Raw genomic sequence first — 20,754 nt, forward strand, 5'->3', positions numbered from 1 at the left:
TGATCTCTTAGTCCAGTGAGTGTGAAATTACTCATCATTAGATGAAGTAGGAACCCAGGGAGTCACCTGCTCACACATCCTCATTTTGAGATGATCGAACCAAAGTAGATGCGAGGTTGCCTGACCCAGCTTCAGCACTCCAGCCGTGCCGGGAGCTGCTCAGAAGCAGGGATTACGTTCTAGTCATCTTTGTAGGCATGACCCAGTGCCTGGTATGCAGTCGGCTTTCAATATGTGTTTGTGAATTGTCAAACACATTTGACAGTTTTGTGCAGACCACATTCATGAGATGATGGATGTCAAGTACTTGGTCAGTGCCGGGCACATGATAGGTCCTTGATAAATTATAGCTAGCTATACCTGTGTTTAATAGATCCCCTAACTTCTCTTTTTCTTGCCATTCATCAAAATTACAAACTTCAAACCCCTGAATTTGTGATTATTTAAGAAATGAATGTCCATGTGTTTAATAAAAACTTGTACAGAATTTTAAAATTTTCCTGTATAATCCTATAATCCCCATAAAAACCCTATGAGGTAGGTACCACTGTTACCCATATTGTACAGATGGGGAGTAGGAGGCACCACGAAGTGCAGTAACTTGTCCAAGGTCACGCCGTTAGTGAGTGATGTAGCTGGGATAGGGTCGCAGCGAGTCTGGCGCTTGAGCCCACGCTCTTTTTTTTTTTTTGCGGTACGCGGGCCTCTCACTGTTGTGGCCTCTCCCGTTGTGGAGCACAGGCTCCGGACGCGCAGGCTCAGCGGCCTTGGCTCACGGGCCCAGCCGCTCCGCGGCATGTGGGATCTTCCCGGACCCGGGCACGAACCCGTGTCCCCTGCATCAGCAGGCGGACTCTCAACCACTGCGCCACCAGGGAAGCCCCAAGCCCACGCTCTTAATCAGTACACTGTGTTGCCCATTTTCCAAGTGCTATTTTTCACGAAGACGAATTGAATTTGTTCAGTGCAATGTCTAAAACATGATTTATTTACCCTAAAGTAAGTTAAAGATCCCTGAGGGTCAGAGGAAGGCATTCTAATATTTGTAAATTGGACACATTGTCAAACAGTAAAAGCCAGGGAGAATGGGCAGTGTGTTCCATAACTCAGAACACTAATACATCATCTTTTTGGAGAAGGCTGGAGGAACCGTTACCCAGTCAAACTAACTCAAGTATAGGGGAGTGAGGATACACGTGCAGAGGGAACAGGAAAGGGGGTCTCCTGGGTGCATGAGTGGACCGCACAGCCTCACTGTCAGGAACCAAAGGCAGCTCTGGGGATGCCCACCTTCTGGCTTTCCTGGACCATGTGGCCTTGGTCTTGCCCTGGAACGTTTGTTTCTGTTGGCAGACCAAGATCCCTCTACCTTTGTGGTGCTACCAGTTACCTCCTGTGTTTATTCAGGTTTCCTGCTTCCTTGCATCTTCCACATGCATGTGCCTTTGACCTTTTCTCTGTAAGGACTTTCCCCTTCAGCTCCCACCTCTACCTGCCCCAGTCTGTTGTTATCCAGGTGAAATCCCGGAGAGGGAACTGCACTGGCTCAGCAGACTGTGCACACCACAGTGTACTTGCTTATATGTCATGTGCGATGCCTTATCATCTGTGACCTGAGTGGGCAAAGTCATGGAGTCAGAGTCCTGTTCCTTGAGCAGCCAGGCCAGAACTTCCCTCCCGCTAGGTCAGAAATTCACTTGAAAATCACACCTGCACTTGATCTTTGATAAACATTGCCCTTTTTAAGCTTTTCTCTTATTTCTTATGTTTTCTCAGAAATCCTCCCAGGTTAAGGTGAAGACTCCCTCTTTTGTATTTGCTGTACGTGGTGTCCTGCAGCGGGGGGACGTGCAGTATGGCGTTATTTTATTTTCCTGTCTGTTTCCCCTACAGGGACTGTAACCTTAAACTATTCACTTTTATATCCACAGCTTTAAATATGTTGCTTAGCATGTAGTAGATATTTAGAATATTTATTGAATAAATGAATGGGAAAAAAATTTATGAATAGCTCGTCACTTTAAATTAAAGTGCGTAAAGATGGGTTAATAGAGCTTTATATGGCTTTTAAAATGAAGTATTAGTAGATTTATTAAGGTAGACAGATCATAAATAAGATGAGTGCTTAAATTTGATTATGAAAAGGTATTTTTAATACAGACACTCCTTCCTGTGTATCAACGGCCTGCTATATTTTAATTACATGAGTCAGGAGTGTGAAATAGAAGAGAAGCAGGAGACACCATCCTAGTTAATATACAGATTTGCTCAGCAAATGGGAGCAAATGATATTATGGCTTTAGTTATACTTTTCACTCAACACTGTTAATGAATATGTTGTGTGTGTGAGTAGCATTTTCTTCAGCTCGGATGCCAGCGTCACTTGGAAAGGCTTTTCATATTGAGAACACTGTGCTTTCCATCTCTCAGTGCTCTGTTTCTGACAGTCACTTTTTCATCCATTAGCTCAAATTCATCAAACTGAAAAATGGCCAAAAATGTTATTTTTTAAGCCAGCATGAACATTGTAATGCAGAAAAACAAAGGACAGAAATCCACTCTGTTCCATGAATAGTCCTGGGATACAGCTCTGTCATGTCCTGTTTCGTTTGAAGCTTACTGTGTTTTATACCTTTTGCAAGAATGCAAATCCTCAAGGATGATTTTGGTCCTTATAATTGCTGCAAAATGCTATGAACCAAGCTTGTTACAAAGTTGTACAATTTATTGGGCACATTTGCTGCAGTTCAATTGGTATTTCTTAAGCACACTGTCAGTACACTGGTTTGTCTGGTCATTAAAGATTATAATAAAGAAAATCCTCTACTTTAATAGATCATAATTTACCAGGAAGAAAAAATAATACGTCCCCCCAAATGACAAATCTTTTAAGGGAGTGTGAAAGAAGAAATTAGCTAAAGCTAAAAGGCCTTGGAAGACTCCTTGGGTTGAGTCTTAAAGGATGGAGAAACCCTTTTGAGTGGTGACTGTAGCCTGGAAGCATGGGTGTTAAACTCTGATGGGACGCCTCAGACACTGTGGTTCCGGTGTTGAGAGCCCGGCCTCTGGAGAGAAAGGACAAGGTGGGGAAGGAGGAGAGTGGGGGGCTGACGCTAATCGAGTTCAACAGGATGCAAATTGTAGACACTCTTGAGAGGTCACACTGGGAAACTTGAGTGCCAATTATAAATAAATCACTATGCAACATTAGCCTATTTGGATAACACTCATGACCTTTCCCACTTACTATCCTTTTCATACACTCAAAATTCATTTTTTGCCCTTTGCCTCCGGATTTCTCTGGGGCCGGCAGCCGGGGCCGCGCGGGCTCAGCCGACTACCATGAGCTCTGTGGCAGACCAGCAGTTTGCAGGTGGTCGGAGGAGGCGCAGGAGGATGTGGCCCGGGCGGCCGAGGAGCCACAGCTGCTGTGCGGAGCCGGCATCTGCAAGTGGTTCAACGTGCGCACGGGATTCAGCTTCCTGTCCATGACTGCTTGCGCGGGGGTCGCACTCGAGCCCCCGGTGAATGTCTTTGTGCACCAGAGTAAGCTGCACATGGAGGGCTTCCGGAGCCTGAAGGAGGGTGAGGCTGTAGAGTTCACCTTTAAGAAGTCTGCCAAGGGCCTGGAATCTATCCGAGTCACCGGCCCTGGTGGGGTGTCCTGCATTGGGAGTGAGAGGCGGCCCAAAGGGAAGAACATGCGGAAATGCAGATCAAAGGGAGACAGGTGCTACAACTGTGGAGGTCTAGGCCATCATGCCAAGGAATGCAAACGGCCACCCCAGCCCAAGAAGTGGCACTTCCGCCAGAGCATCAACCATATGGTAGCCTCGCGTCCGCTGAAGGCCCAGCAAGCTCCCAGCTCACAGGGAAAGCCAGCTTACTTTCGGGAGGAGGAAGAAGAGATCCATAGCCCTGCCATGCTCCCCGAGGCCCAGAATTGAGCCACAGTGGATGGGGGTTATCCATTCGTGATGAGAAAGTTTTGAAGAACAGGCATCAATCAGCAGAGTGGAGAAAGGGGGCATAGTGTGGGTACGGGGCAGCTGGCACTGCCATATATCTCAGGCCGGGATCTACAGTGTCACCCCCTCTTCACTCTTGGTGGAGGGAAGGGGTGAGGCAAAGAAACTCCAGTCATGCTTTATCCAAATGCACGTGAGGGCTTTGGGGGGTAATTCTTCCTGCATGCTTTATCTGAGTCTCCACCCCCAGAATCTCCAGCTTCTGAAAGTGGCCTGGACAGGGAAGTTGTTTTACTCTTCAAGAAGGATATGGAATAATATTTCCCATGCCAGAGTGAAAAGATTAAGCATGAGACCAGATTGATGGACCCAACCCACAAGCCACTACCTTCTGTAGGAGGAAATATCTCAGGGGTAAGGCAGGGTTTTCCGCATCCTGTCTCCTCATAACCCTCTCCTGGGATAGAGTGCTGACCACTGTCCCAAGCAGTGGGCTGTGATGATAGGCGGGAGGGGTGGTTGAGGGAACAGCTGCAGACCTGCTGCTTCTAAGCCCACTCCCACCCCATTCTGGGCCAATGCAATTTTATTTATTTGCTCCCTTGGATGACTGTACCTTGGGTCCCACTTTCTCCAGGATGCCAACTGCACTAGCTGTGTGTGAATGACGTATCTTGTGCATTTTAACTGTGTTTTTCATAATAGAAATGTTTTGTATTTTTGTGTATTGTAATCTAATTTAATGAGTGCCCTCATTCCTGCACTGTGTTCTCAGGTATGTGAGCAATCTCAGGGATAAGTCGGCAGCAGCTCCGGGTCTGCACAGCAGGAATACTTTCTGTTGCTGTATCACCAGAGAGAACAACTATTTGGAGCGTATAGCCCATTGAACTCCTCATTTTTGCCAACTAGAGCTGGCTTTTCTGCCATAGTGTCCTCTTGAAACCCCTCCATCTTCAGTGTTTCATGGGAGACTAGGTTTTAACTGGGTTGCCTCATGACTTGGTCTCCTTCTACTGAAAGATTGGAAATTGGTCTGAACAGGAGAAGGTGGTACAGAGAGGTTAGGAGAGGCTGGGCCAGGTGAAAGGTGCAGAGAGGGGAAGCCAAGATTAGGCCTAGGTCATCTGTATGTGTGATAAAGGATTCCTGTTCCAGACCTCTAATCCCAGGGCACAGGACTCGCTTTACACACCAGGTCCATCCTTCACTGGATTGGGCTAGGCCTAACACACACAACAGGGTATATTGTGTATGTTTTTGTAAAAACTGTGAGCTGGTAAGGACAGGTTTTAAGAACGATGCCTCTGTACCCATCTTGAGCTGCCCAGAGATGGATACATGAAGCAAGGATAAGATCTTTAATCTTTAACAATTCTGAGAGAACATCAGCTTCCAGAGAGACCATCAGCGATGGCTTCTTGGTGGTTCCCAGAGCCAGTGTCCTGCCCTGCTGCCGCAGTAATTAGTGTCACGGTAGCTAAAGGAGAAAAGGGGGTGTCGTTTACGTGCTGTGAGGTCACTGCAAACCTACCTCACTGTGTTGTAATGGGGCAAATGCAATAGAACGCATTGGGTGATGTGTGTCTGATCCTGGGTTCTTGTCTCCCCCAATTGCTGCCCCCCTCTAGCTATTGTATTTGTCTGGGCTTCGTAGGACTTCACAAGTAGCTGATTTGGTCATTGCTAGGTGGCCTAGTCTGTGTAAATGTAATGTGTTGGTCTTCTCCATGTTCTTTTGGGATTTTATTGTTTACAAACTTCTTTTTATATTGAGAAAAATAGCCAAAGCATCTTTGACAAAAGGTCTGCACCAGCCAAAAAGATCTGAAACATAAGCTTGGGGGCCCCTCTTCTTGAAGTGGGAGGTCTTGAACTACACTTTCTTTTGTGTCCCCCTTCCCCTGTTTCCTATTATGAACAAGATCTTCTGTCCTAAAAACTGTATTCCTACCCCCTCTTCTTTCCCCCTTCGTGCCCCCCCAAAAAATAGTCCATACACCTATATGTTTAATTTGTGGGGTATCTGTGATTAAATGATTTGTGCAAAAATCCTGAAGAAACTAAGAATTCTCCATCCCTTGTTCCCAGTCTCCTGAGCCATGATGTGCTTCATGCCAAACAGACTGCTGTCTTTGGATGGATTAAAACCTTGATGTGATTCATGCCAAACAGACTGCTGTCTTTGGATGGATTAAAACCTACTTTAATCTCTAATCCTAGGGTAGAGAGGAGCAATGAAGGGGCCTTCCATATAGAAAGTGGGGTTGGGAGACCACAAAAGGAAAGATGAATGTTTAGGCAAGTCACTCAGGAACTTATATGCAGGTGCAAGAAACTTAAGTTGAAGTGGCCACAAGATTGTTTAATAGGAGATGGACGAACGGAATTCCATGTTTACTGCTAGAAACCAAAGCTTTGTGTGAAATCTTGAATTTATGGGGAAGGAGGGAGGGTAGAAAAGCATGCACCTTTCCCTCATCCCTTCCCCTCATTACTGCAGGAGACTGAGCCCCCTTGGGCTTTGGCGACCCCATCTGAGCAGTGTTTATTTGATGGTTGATTTTGCTGTGCCAGTTACTTCCTTTCCCATTTGCTATCATTTTGTAACACACATGCTGACCCTTTTCCCTTCCCCTTCTTTTCCTTGGGAAAATACAATGAATGAACACTTATTGGTACTGAAAAAAAAAAATTCATTTTTTTTGTGATTCTAGAATTGAGAAAAATAATGTCAGAAAATCTCCCTGAAAGTATTTCTGTCTTTTTCCATCACACTTAGCTGCTCACACATGGAATTTTTAGGTATTTTGGGTCATGCAGCTGTGAACTCTGAATGGCTCTCAGAAATCGGAAGTTGTGACCACATCTTGGGGATTTCTGCACTCTTACTGAGACATTAAGCAATAATAGGAGAGAAGTTCTGAATCCTAAGAGGCATATTACCACTGTGAACTTAAGGATCAGTCCTTCCACAGCAGACATGACCTTATTCAGACTGTAGAAAGAGACACAGTCATGAATATGAAGTTTCAAGTCAGTTGGGTTGCCTGTGTCACTAGTTAGAATTTCTTAAGTTTAGAGTGGCTTTGTAAATACTTTGTCTAGAACTGATTGTCTAATATGGTATTAAAATTAAGTCACATGAAAAATTCAGTTCCTGAGTCACACGAGCTATGTCGCACACAGTCAATAGCTACATGGGGTTAGTGGCCACCATCATCATCAGAGCAGATAGAAAACATTTCCACCATTGCAGAAAGGTCTTTGTTACAAAACAGGTCTCGAATCCGCAAGCCTACCTCTTAGATAGGTCTTGGAGAGCGTGCAGCGTCAACATGGACAGAGAAGTTTTTCATTTCCCTCTATACAACAATTTGTGCCTTTTCTTTCCATGCCCTGGACAGTTTTTAAGACCTGGAGCCATAGGCTTAAGGTGGGAAAAAGCACCTTAAAAACCTCAAGGCCCCCAAAACCCCTCAATTTAACAGAAAGGTTCTCATAATCTGATGAACAGATGGCCGCAAATAACTACATTTCTAGCAGCTTTGTTCCTTTTCCTCATACCCGTTCTCTTCCTCCTCTCCTCTTTTCAGTATTTCTCCTCCGGTAGGTAGTGAGGCTGTGATAGATTTTTCATCTTCCCAGTGATGAGCAAGGTGGACCTTTGATGGGTCAAGAGCTGTATTGAGCAGGAAGGGTCAGGGACCGCTTCTGAGCCTTATTCTTCAAACCTGTAAAATATGCAGTTTGACCAAATGATGCTCTACAAATGGTCCTCTACAGCTTATATAGTTTCTAATTAAGGGATCCTCTTATACTCTTGGACTCAGAATGAGAGACTGAGTCGCTTTTTCCTCTAAAAGTGTGTGTGTATTTATGTGTGCCCACACTATATTTAGTTAGACAAAAATCCAAGATGCTAAATACCAGGAAGTATATCTCATGTGCTGTTTTTTTACTTTCTCATCTTAACCCATTCAATTATTTAATGAGTAATTAGTCTCATTATCTATTGCTATGCAGCAAGCCACCCCAAAACTTAGCAGCTAAATATAACAGTAATAATTTATTTTGCTCAGGACTCTTCAGTTGGGGCAGAGCTCAGTGGAAATGGCTTCCCTCTGCCCCCATGATGTCTGGCACCTGAGCTAGGGAGACTCCAAGGCTGGGGTTGACTCAACAGCAGGGGCTAGAATCATCTAGAGTCTTCCTTACTTATGTGTGGGCAGTTGAGGCTGTCTGTGAACCGTGACCTCTGCAGGCCAGAACACCTACACGTGGCTTCTCCATGTGGGCTAATGTGGGCTTCCTGTTCTCATGGTAGCTGGATTCCAGGATGCATGTTCCACTTAAATGAGGTAGAAGTGCCTAATGCTGTTGTGACCTAGACTTAGAAGTCAGGTAGCATCACTCCTACATCACTCTGTTAGTGAAGGCAGACACAAAATCCTGTCTAGATTCAGGGGGAAGGCACACAGAATCCCCTCTACATGGGGGAGTTGCAGGGTTCTAGAGGAGCTTGTAGGATGGGAGATTGTTGTGGGTTGAATGGTGGGCCCCAAAAGATAAGTCTTCAGCTTAATCCCTGGAACCTGTGAACGTTACCTTCTTTCACCTTTACTAGGTTAAGGATCTTGAGATGAGGATATCATCCTGGATTATTTAGGCAGACCCTAAATCCAATGACAGGTGTCTTTATAAGAGTCAGGCAGAGAAATATTTGACATAGACAGAAGAGGAGCAGGCAATATGACCACAGAGGTAGAGGTTGGAGTGATGTGGCCATGAGGAATGCCCACAGCCTCTGGAAGATGGAAAAGGCAAAGAAGGAATTCCCCTCTAGATCCTCCAGAGGGAGTGGAGCCCAGCTGACGCCTTGATTTCAGACTTCTGGCATCCAGAAATGTGAGAGAATGAATTTCTTTTGTTTTAAGCGATCAGTTTGTGGTAATTTGTACGGTGGCTTCTGGAAACGAATGCAGAGATAGGGTTCTGGCCATCGTTGGAAAGTACTGATGGTCCCCAACTTAGGATGGTTCGAATTACGATTCTTCAAGTTTATGATGTTGCAAGAGTGATGTGAATGCAGTAGATCCAGTTTTTAATTTTGAGCCTTTCCTAGGCTAGAGATGTGTGGTACGGTCCTGTCTGATAACACTGACCTGCAGCTTACAGCTCCCAGTCAGCCATGCCATCACAAGGGCGAACACCCTATATAGACTTGCACCCATTCTGTTTGTCACTTTTAGTGCAGTATCCACTAAATTACGTGAGCTATTGCATACTCTATTATAAAACAGGTTTTGTGTTAGATGAGTGTGCCCCACTGTAGGCTAGTGTAAGTGTTCTGAGCACATTTAAGTTTGGCGAGGCGAAGCTGTGATATTTGGTAGCTTAGGTGTATTAAATGCATTTTCGACTTAAGATATTTGCAACAGATGGTGAGGTTTTCGGAATGTGGCCCTATTGTAAGTTGAGGAAGATCTGTACTATGTGCCACACCAACACCACCACCAACTGCTACTGACCATGCACACACCACACGTACTGAGCGCAGTGCAGAGTGCCTACCTGAGTTCTCTCTTCTTTCCTCGCAGTGACCCTGTGAGGCAGGGTGCTGTTATCTCCCATTTAGCTATGAGGAAACCAAAGCCCAGAGCATGATTAACCTCCCCAACTTCTTCAGCTAGTAAGTAATAGGGTTAGTATATAGTTTTTATGTCTGCATACATACTACGTATACAAGGACATATTACATGTACATATACATGCATGTGTACAGATATGTCGAACTCGAAAATTTATGCTTTTAACTTTATTCAGAAATGTTTACTGTCAAAAAATAAAATAAATGTGTCATAACCAGTAATGTATTTACCTGCAGAATTTTCAGTGGCACTGCTGGTCATTGTGTAGCTAGGAATAACAAGGAGTGGACATTTTAAAGCTACTTCAGTACTGGTTCAGTCTTTGACTACTTCAAGCAGTTTTAGTTTCTTGAATACTTTAAGGAGTCACACTAACTACAGAACCAGCACCTGTGTTATAAGAATCATGGTTTGGTTGCCTTTTGAATTACTTTTCTGCCTTTCCTAAGCCACATGTGAAATCATCTAACTAAATAAGGAGTTGCTTTGATAAATAAGGATTTAAAGAATAGGAAAAACAATCCTCAGTAGGATCATAGCCTTTCTATATTTAATAGAGAAACCTCCTAACTGGAATGCTTGTAGTATACATAAAAGTACGCGTATTAGTCAGCCTTTAATTATCGGCCAGCTTTATTAAGTGGAAAACTTCTTAGCATCTCCTAACAGTTGATTTGCTAATAGTAGATGCTCTGTGTTTATTGTTACAGGAGGAGTTAGTGAGTGGAACTTGGGGTCAGCTTAAGCCTTTTTCAGTGGAAAACAATACAGTGTAGAGCACTGAGTCATTTAATAGCCACTTACTAAGAACCTAATGTGAGCAGACACTGTGATGGAGCCCTGATGTGTGGTTCCCGCCACAAAATCTAACAATTAAAAAATCCAGGGCTTCCCTGGTGGCGCAGTGGTTGAGAATCCACCTGCCAATGCAGGGGACACGGGTTCGTGCCCCGGTCTGGGAAGATCCCACGTGCCGCGGAGCGCCTGGGCTCGTGAGCCATGGCCGCCGAGCCTGCGCGTCCGGAGCCTGTGCTCCGCAAGAGGAGAGGCCACAGCAGTGAGAGGCCCGTGTACCGCCAAAAAAAAAAAAAAAAAATCCATAAAATCATTATCATCACCAATGTGGGCATAATCATCACTTAATTTCAACAAGCATTTTTAGGTGCCTACAACTTACCGAGAGACACAATAAAAGAAAAAAGAACTTCATTCTATCCACATAACATCCCTTAGGTTTGTAAACGTTCTTGGCACCTTAGAAAGTTGGTTCACATCTACTGCATTTTGTGATTCTCTACAAGCATCCCCATGGGAAAGATACAGCAGGGGTAATTTAATTTTACACTTTTGACTGAAGGGGCAGCTGGGCATCAGTGATCTGTTTAAGGTCTCATGCCTAATAAGTACTACAATCAACCTCCCATTTTAGAAAAAATAAGAATGAGCAGTGAGCAGTAGAGCTCAGCAGCAAATACCTTTTGCGGACTCAAGGAAGTCATTGAGCCAGGGCCTATGGATGTGTGATAAAAGACTCGGCACATTTTCGTCCCTTAGCTAGCCGTCATATTTGGGTTGCCCAACGGCAGGGAGTTTTGACCATTAATACACTGACTGTAATCGGCCATGTTAAGTAAGCATGTTTTCTCTCTCTAACAATTCTCTTAACTCCAAGATTAAAAAAAAGTACTCTTCCTAAAATCCAAAAATAGAGGGAAATGATCATTTGGGTCACTCATTGGGTTAAACCAATTTCATGCCATACATAATTGGTTGCTATTTTAGAAGTGAATGGTTTATGGCTCACATAAGCAATTTTATATATTCTTAATTGAAGCCTGCACTGCCGTTGTTGGCAAGGAGGGTTCCACGAGAGCAGAGATAATTTGTGTCTTGTTCATTCACTGGTGGAGAGCCTTGGGCTTCTGACTTTTGCGGTTGTTTTTGGAAAATAATTTTCTGGTCCCAGTTACGTGACTGGTTTCCGTTTGAAATCTTCAACTCTGCAAATCTCTTGTTAGTCTAGTTACTATCTGTGACAGCCTAATGAATGAGTAACAGTCATTTACTCAACAAATGTGTGTTGATTTCTTCCTGTGGGCCAGCCACTCTACTGGGTACTGGAGATACAGCAGAGAACGAAAGTAAATGCGGCCCCTCCCCCGAGAGCTTGGCGTCTGGTGGGGAAACTTGATCACGTGATCAAACAAATAAATGTAAAAATGCCACTATGCTGAGTGGACGCTGTATGAACGTATAGAGGGGTGATTTGGCATAGTCAAAGAGGGGGCTTCCAAGACAAGATGATTGTATAACCGCTAAAAGTGAAACTGAACAACAGAAAAAGAGATGATGTCAATCCAGGAATGTTGGATGTGGATTCCTAGAACATCTGATGATAGCAGCTTCCTTTGGGAGAGGAGTTGGGTGGGGGGTGGGGGGAGGTGGGATGGGAGGACAGATGGGAGAGGCCAGCAGAAGGCAACTTTCCCTTGCTTTACCATTTTCTGTTGACCTTTTGCAAGGAGAATATACTTACGTAATACTTGTGAGATTCAAAAAAGTAAAAATAATGAGCTAAAAGGAAAAGAGAAGAAAAATCATAAATAGAAAAGAAGTAAGGGTGTATCATGATAGTTGCTTTCTTTAAAGACCATTTGACTACATTGTGGTTGAATTAGGGACCTCATCTGTAAGGATAAATACAGACTGTAATTCCTCACACTTAATTACAAGCACTTTCTGCATTAGAAAAAGGGAGGTTGTTTAGAATAAGTCTGCTTTTTTCATTGGCGCAGACAGAATTTGGCTGCTCGTAGGTACGTTAACTGCAGGATTTGCAAATAGATTATTGTCATTAGTAGGATGACTTGTATTGAGAGCTTATCCTGTGCCAGGCATGGTACTGAGCAACTAACAGTGGGCATATTATTTCATCCCTATACCAAACCTAGAAGATGGTTCCTGTAGTTATCTCCCTTTCCCAGATGAGTGAACTGAGGCTTAAAAGAGTGGTCAAGTCACTTTTCCTACGGTTTCAATAAATGACAGAGCTGGGATACGAAGGAAAACTGAACCTAGAACTCCTAACAACTGTGCCATACACCCTCCCATGATACTCTGCAGGCTGAGGCGTCACTGTTCCTCAGAGCCTCCAGTCCCCATGCTTGTGGCATTATTGGGATGGTTCAAAGAGTCAACAGCAAGGGCACATGAAGAAAGCTGATGGTCTGTAGTATCCCTCCACTGATTTCTAGAACCTTCTAAGTATCCAAACATTAGGATAAATACTTCTTACTCCCAGCTGGTGGTATGCCTCCTACACAGTATATTGAGAAATTGTCTTCTCTTTGTGTTTTCTAATGGACCTTATTGATTCTCTTCTATCACATTGGACGAATCACTTACAGAGCTTAGAGAGGTTCAGACGCCTTACATCAGCAGACTTAATTACATGGGAGCAAATCCTCCCAGTCTAGACTGCCCAGCTTCTTGGCTCATTTCCCATCACACTCTCATTGTCCAGAGTTGTTCTGAAGCCATGCTGCCAACTGATGCTTTGGAAGGATCCTGATGTGTAAAAAAAAAAAGTGATGTTAGAGAAAGCGGAGGTGTGGTTTACAGGCTTCAGAGAAGACAGACCTGGGTTCAAACCTCAGCTGTGCTACTGGTGAGCCAAGTGCTATTGGAAAAGGAGCTTAACTCCTTTGAGCTTTGCTTTACTTGTTTGTAGTAATGGGATTCGGAAGTTGTGTTAAAGATTGGCACTAACCAGAAAGTAGAGCGTGGTAGACACCCACAAATGCTTACTATTATTATTGTCAACTTGAACACTTGGAGAGTCACCTTACAAAGAGGAGAAGAGGATTCATTTGCTGAAATTCAGCACAGAGTCATAAGCTCACTTTCAAAGAAATGACTAATGGAGTCTTAAAAGCATATTTAATGTGGGTGTGGCTGAAAAATCATTGCTACAAGAATTACAGTCACTCCAATATTTTTTTCTATACACATTATTGCTGATTCAACTTGAAACAGAACTGTGTGAAACACAGGAAACGATAACCATGTCAGAGGGTGAGACAGCCTATAAAGAAGCAAACTACTAAACAAACAAAATAATTATGTATTCTGATATGTCCTTTGAAGGAAACAAAGAGAGAGATGTGATACTTTGTAATTGGCCATGGCTTGCTTCAGACCCAGATCAGCATATGCATCTCTGGAGAGGTGAAGTTTAGTAAAAGCCTGAAGAATGGATTGTGACAGCCATGAAGAGCTGAGGGAGATTCCAGGCATTGCGAGAGGCAAGTTCAAAGGCCCTGATGGGGAGAAGGCATGGAGTAGGCAGTCCCCTATGGACGTAGGAAGACGGAGTCACTCTTCAGTATTCACTGTAGGAAGGTGCACCCTTGAGAGAGGCAATGAAGGAACAACACACTTGCACTTGGGCCCCTGCTCTGCCCCATGTCATCTACGAGAGGCCATTTGACCTTTAATGGCTTGTTCCTGATTTGTATGATTTGATGCTTACTCAAGGTGGTTCAAAAGTCTCACCGTTTCGGAAGCCCTGTGCCTTTGGCTGGTCTATTCAGAGGCAGTACCCGCTGTCTGTCCGGAAGATTGATTGTCCAAATGCCCTGGAAATATTGGTGATGGCGTGATGGCTGCTAACGTCATTGGCCAGCCTCTGAGATGGCACCATCATAGAAGACTTTTCAATAAGGAACACATTGGAGAGCAATTTATGAATATACATTCCATTTGGTTTATTGCAGAGTACACAGCAACCTTAAAGTGTTGTAAATGGGCCCCACTATCTAATCAGGGAATGCTAACAGTCTATTAATTGCTGTTTCTGATTATTTGCATTGAATTAAGGGGTACTCTTGAGAAAATGAAGGACAGCCTAACCTCAAACTATGGCTTTACATCTTGGATAATTGAGTATAAGTTCTGTCTTTGCAGCTTTCCTAAATTGTTTATTTCTCCAGATGTTTCCTAAAAACTATGATTTTACCTCTTTCCTTTCAGTGGATGACCAGGGATTTCTCATAAAAGCTTATATGGTTTAGTTTTCTCAACTAAATTAAAGCTTAATTAGCCAAAAATCCATATCTATAAATAGTTTATGAAATTTATACAAGCATAATTAATTTCAGTTAATTGCATAAATAGCTTTTCCATGCAGACAGTAATCTTTTCTCTGCTGACCTCTAAACGTCAGCTTTCAGGTTATCTATGTTTCTAGGCATCCCTCGTAATGCTAAATCAACTTGCATAATTCTAAAAGTATTACTCTCTCCTTTGATTTATGACTTTTATCATGGAAGTCAGTGATTACCTCGGCAACTCATGTTTCATATTTTGAAAGTGCAATGAAAACAGTGCACTAGAATAGCATTGCTTTTGTTTTGATGGAAGCCCAAAAGAAAAATTAGAAAAGTGATTTTGATAACATTCTCCTAAGCCCACTAGTTCTCATAAAGTTACCTAGGCTTTTTTAGTCTATTTGAATGACACTTCAAATTACATTGATCAGCGACATGTCAAAAAGAGTAGCTATTATGTTTTAAATCTCCTGATATTTCCAGGATTTCTCTTCCTGAGAAGAATGATGACTTTACCATACACTGAGGCTGATTCTCTTGCTGCAGAATCTATTCCCTTTGCAGAAGTCTTTAGAAAGCCATTTTTAATCTTAAAGAATTATTCCCTAAAAACATAACCTTCTCACTTGACTGGAAAGTAAACTTTCTAAGAATTAGATCCCTCATTATTTCCTTAAAAAGTCTTGCATATACATTGAGGATGGTGAAATTCTCCCTTTTTCTCTCTTCCTTCTTCATTTTCTGTAACCGAGTGGTTATTGATTTTGGAGCTCTTTCAGAAGACCCAGAAGCTTCTTTCCCAGGAACACCCTGCAAAACTTGCCATCTGTCTCACTGGCCTGAATGGTGTCACATGCCCATCTCTGGACCAGTAACTGTGGCCAGAAGGCATGATTATTATCGTTCGCTTGGACATGAGTCACAAGTCCCATGCCTAGTACCCAAGGCCTGTGCAGAGAGGTATGAAAGCAGAATAAAAATGAGGGTCATCCCAAGTGAAGTGATGGGGATGGTTGGAAGGTAATCACAGGTGCATCTCACAGAGCTGAATTTACTGCATTTTTCTGCGATGATAACAGCAGAAGCCCGGGGAGCCTCTTGACTTTAGAGTGACTTTTGCTTCAAGATGGTCAGTGTATTTGAATTTCGAATCTGAAAAGTGCTATTCCTTGCTGTATTTCTCCAAGGTTCATTAACAGCCAGTATTATAGAACCAATTCAAAAGGAACATGTGTTCAGTGACTATCTTATTATTAGCTTCAGGGCTACATTTTTTTTTAAATGCATAATGAAATCCATGGAATATTTCAAAAGAATGTGGCACTTTGCAAAATTGGCTTTGGGGGCTGTGCCTGGCTTAGAGTTGGAAGGAAAAATATCTGGCAGTTGCATGAATTGGAAAACCTTTGGTCTGTCTCTAGGCTGCAGTTAGCCATAAGCAGTTGAAAAAAAGAGAAATCCAGAATGTGCATGACTTTCAGAGGATCTGTAGAGGTTCAATACCTTTTTAGTCTTGTACACAGACTCTAGGAAGGTCGTTTTCCCCTGTGGGTTTGAAGACACCCTCCCTACCTTTGTCGGGGTTTTGCTCACTTCAGAGGATAAGAAGTGGGAAGTGGCTATTGTTAGTGACAGGACAGTGCTTCAAGAATAGCAAGGGTCACTATTCCTTCTCCCTAAGGATTGGTAAAGCACAAGTACACACGTACTTGGTAGCTTTTCCTAAATAGCTATCATTACCACTCTTTCCAGAACCATGTGGAGTCTCATCATTATTAAAGTCAGGACACTTGAGTTATGGTCTGGGCTTCGTTACAAGCTTTGTGACCTTGGGTACACTACTCGTCTCCTCTGGGCATCCTGGTCCATGCTGATAAAATGGAGAGTCTCAAAGGTACACAGGACCAAGTTATATCTCAGGTAGCTTTTATCTTTGGAGTTGTAAACATCTGGAAGGGGGAAATGTAGAAGAGGGACTTGTGGTTTAAAAAGTGCATCTTCGGGGCTTCCCTGGTGGCGCAGTGGTTGAGAGTCCGCCTGCCAATGCAGGGGACATGGGTTCGTGCCCCGGTCTGGGAGGATCCCACATGCCATGGAGCGGCTGGGCCCGTGAGCCATGGCCACTGGGCCTGCGGATCCGGAGCTTGTGCTCCGCAACGCGAGAGGCCGCAACAGTGAGAGGCCCGCGTACCGCAAAAAAAAAAAACAAAAAAAAAACCCTGCGTCTTCCTTAGCTTCTCTTAACTATCTACTTAAAATGTCTAAGATAAAACAAAAAATGAGGAATTATTCCATCATCAAACTAGGGGTGACAGTCAATCTCTCTCACCAAACTCTTGGAGGAATTTTCATGAACCTTTAAAGTTTATGGAACTGCATTAAAGGACACAATTAAAGATACTGTATGTTAAGTCATCAGAAATAGAGAATTCCTCCCCTTATTAGAAGTTTCTTGGGAGATGCTTTAATTTTGGACCTGTATTTGTGCCCTGGATGCAAAATCCAGTATCAGTAGCAACTGGAAAGATGAACATTTCCTCTTCTTTTCTTTGTGGTTGCTGTTTTTGAGTCAGTCTGCTCTCAGTTCTCTAACCCCACAGGGAATACACACACACACAATTACACATGCATATGTACATAAGACACAAATGCATACATATGTGCACAAATACACACATGTATATAGACATATATACATGTTTACACATACCCATACACATACATGTGTACACACATATATATGTATGCATGCAGCTATGTATATACACACAGACATATATACATAGACCTACACACAAACTAGTAAGAGGCTACAATCCCCCAAAACAACCTCCAGAAATAGGAAAGAGCCAAGGCATCCTGTGGGAGATGCAGTTCCCATGTAGAAAGCTCTTTAAGCAAGAGAAGGCCCAAGGATTCGTGAGTAACCAGGCAAACTGGAAAAATTTGCCCTTTATGAATTTCCTCTGTTCAGAGTGTGAGAGATGAGAACCTTCCCGTCACCTGAAGGAAAGTTGAAGCTATGGATGTGAGAAGGGCGTTCAGTCAGTGTCCATGGGGACAGAGTGTACACCCGGGAGCAGCATCGCACCCAGTTAGGTCTTTCCCCTTGGTGTGAAATCAGGCAATATGGAGCCTCTGGAAGAAACTACATGATAAAGAATAGGAACATCACCCTGACGATGTGAGAAAAAGCACCCTGCTGCAAATGATGTACTTTACAAATCAGAAGGATTTAGAAAACTGAGGGGCAGGTGGTGGTAAAAGGGGGAAAGGTCATTGTGATTTCTCTGTGGCAGAAGAACGGAAATGTGTAAGGACAGGTCAGGCAGAGACAAAAAGGTCGTAGAATCAGGCAAAATGACATAGAAAACACTGTAAGGGCAGTAAAAGGGCAATAGTGAAATTAAAACCCACTGCAGAGTCAGCAAAGAATTCAAACTGAGAAAAAGTAAACCAGCTAAGTGAAGAATAAAAATGAAGTGTTTTCCCAGAATGAACAAGGAAGAAAAGTGACAAAGTCAAATAAAATAAAGATTATTACGTAGTGGATAGAGAATAGGTTACAGAAGTTTTTTCCAAGAACCGGAGAAATTCCCGAGGAGCAGACGAGAACTGAGACTAACATATCGAAGACATAACTGAGGAATGTTTTTCTTAGCTGGACATATTTAAAGGTTTCACTGAGAGCCAGATAAAATAAAGGACAGCCCCACCCAAATACATCCAGGCAAAATAGATATTTCCAGTGTAAAAACAGGAAAATCTTAACAGAAGAACAAAAATCGTGCTGATCAAAGGCTTCTCTTTTAGAGTAAAGCAGAAAACAATGGAATATCTAGACATTTCGGAAGGTAAACATGAATCCCAAGAATGTATAGTCAGATGAGTTGTTTACCTTATAAGAAGAAAACTGAGATGCTTTCTGACTAGTTCTTTCTGAAGTTCAGACTTCACGAAACATACTTTGTACCTTCTGTGTTTGATCCAGCCAACTTAAAACTAAATACAAATGAAGAACCCCTAAATGAGAGAGTTGTGATATAAAATAACTGATGGGTAAGCGTTAAAACCATTTACAGGTGAAATATTTCTAAATGTTTTCTGAAAATTATGATACAATTATAAGCAGGTAAAAAAAGATGTAATATTTAAATAATCTAAAAACTTGTATCCAAGATGTCAGAGTACATCTACAAAGGCCCAAAAGCAGTAGATAGGGGGTGTAGGGAGGGGACAGGAAGATGTAAATTTGGGCAAAATTCTGTGTATTACATAGGCACAATTTTAAAAACTACCATTTCTGTCTTCACTTTGACAGTAAGCAAAACGTGAACTTAAGAATGTTAAAAAACATCTTCAGCGTGTATTTCTTCTAAACCTGGGGCAGGCGGGGAAGAAATTGTAATTCAAAAGCCACAGACAGAAAGCACTAAACTGACAAACAAGCATGAAGGTTATTCAGATTAATTTAAAAGACTCCTCAGTCTAATTAAATTGCTAACTGTAACATGGAAACAATCATGTAGCTTCATGGCATATCTGAATACGCAGAACACCATTGAGTCATAGATCTTTGATGAGGGAGGGTCATTTAGACATTCTGCATGGCTTCCTCATACAGTATGGATGCCCCCCCCGCCCCCCCCCGGATTTGCTGTGCAGCAGCCCTGGTGACTGGTCGTAACCATAACCGGGTAGGATGGTTAGAGGCAGGCTCGGCCGTGGTGGAGCCACCGCGGCAATAGTGTCTGGTGTGTTCCACTCTACTGTGGTTGCTGTTATAAACTAAATAGTTTCTGGTGGTGCCACTTGGGCTTGGTGACGCAGTGTGAGCATTGTGCCAGGGATAAATAGCATGGCTTATCTGAGCGAAGTTTGACCTTCAGAAATGCTGTGGAATGTGTACCCTTATGTGGAAACAGTTGTTCTTAGTTCTTTGGCACTTTAAATACTCTTTTTTTTTTTTTTTTTTTTAATAAGGAGCTTCTCAGGAAACACTAAGACTCATTCCAGCTTTTACTGACCCAAAACTGGGATTTCTCTTCAGTGGCTTCCACATGAATAATCTGTACTATATGCTTTAGTACATAATTATATTCATTATTTTTTATTTTCCCATATGAATTGTCTCTTCCAGGGAAAACCTCTCTCCTAAAAAGCAAGAGGACAGGCTTCTTTTTTGCCCACAGAAATTTTCTCATTCTTTCGGGGCCTCTGGAGCATCACTTCTGAAATGGCAGAAACACTTCATCTGCCTAAGGCAGCGGGGTAGACCAGCTTATCCCCTGGGACTCCTTCTAGCTCCCAGGTCTTAAGTGTTTGTGGGTGGCTGTGGGTAGGAGAGAGGGTTTAGGTTTAACAAAAGAGGCAACAGAATATTACCTTCTTCATGACAAAGGCTATAAATTGATGATTTCTTTACCCGGCCACCCTGCCCCAAGGCCTTAGAACTGAGTTGTGAGCATAGTTGATGCTCCATAGAGACTTGGGTTTGTGATATTTTATTTCCTTATGCCACCTAAGGACACAGGAGTAAATCGAAGAGGAAATTGGGGGCTTTGGATTAGGAGTCAAGAGATCCCATTGGCAGATCTGTATCTAATGTGGCCTAAGACAGTCCACTTAGATTCCTCTGGGTTAAATTTCTGTTTGTGAAATGAAAAATTTGGGTTAGATCAGGAATTATGTGCTGGTGGTTGACCAAACTGGCTAGCCAAGTGTGTTATTGGGCCTTCAGGGTGTTGTAATTTGTTGTTGTTTTTGTTGCTTGTCGTTAATATGGGAAGCCTTTAGAGGAGGTGCATGTGCCTTGTGTTTCCCCACAGTCCTTTCCACCCCCATCCATGCCACTCATCTCTGTTTGCACTGTTAGCCCTTATAGACATCTGATAGTCATCTAAAAGAACAGGTTCTGTGTTTCTAACATTAGCTTTTCTGCTCTGCAAACTCTGGTCAGTGTGCAAAGGTATTTTTAATAGACTTTGGAGGTTAAAAACTATTTGACTAATTAGAATGGATTGATAT

General features: G+C 42.9%; 1 protein-coding gene and 1 pseudogene across 2 annotated transcripts in view; both read left to right on the forward strand.

Annotated features, from left to right (window-relative positions):
• SGCD (sarcoglycan delta) overlaps positions 1 to 20,754 on the forward strand; it is an 852,328-nt gene that overhangs the window by 469,220 nt on the left and 362,354 nt on the right. The gene's annotated exons all lie outside the window — the stretch shown is intronic.
• Positions 3,343 to 3,947, forward strand: LOC114893082 (annotated as a pseudogene).

The sequence above is a fragment of the Monodon monoceros genome, unplaced genomic scaffold (genome assembly GCF_005190385.1).
Source record: "Monodon monoceros isolate NGI ecotype Baffin Bay Population unplaced genomic scaffold, NGI_Narwhal_1 Super_Scaffold_12, whole genome shotgun sequence".
NCBI lineage: Eukaryota > Metazoa > Chordata > Mammalia > Artiodactyla > Monodontidae > Monodon > Monodon monoceros.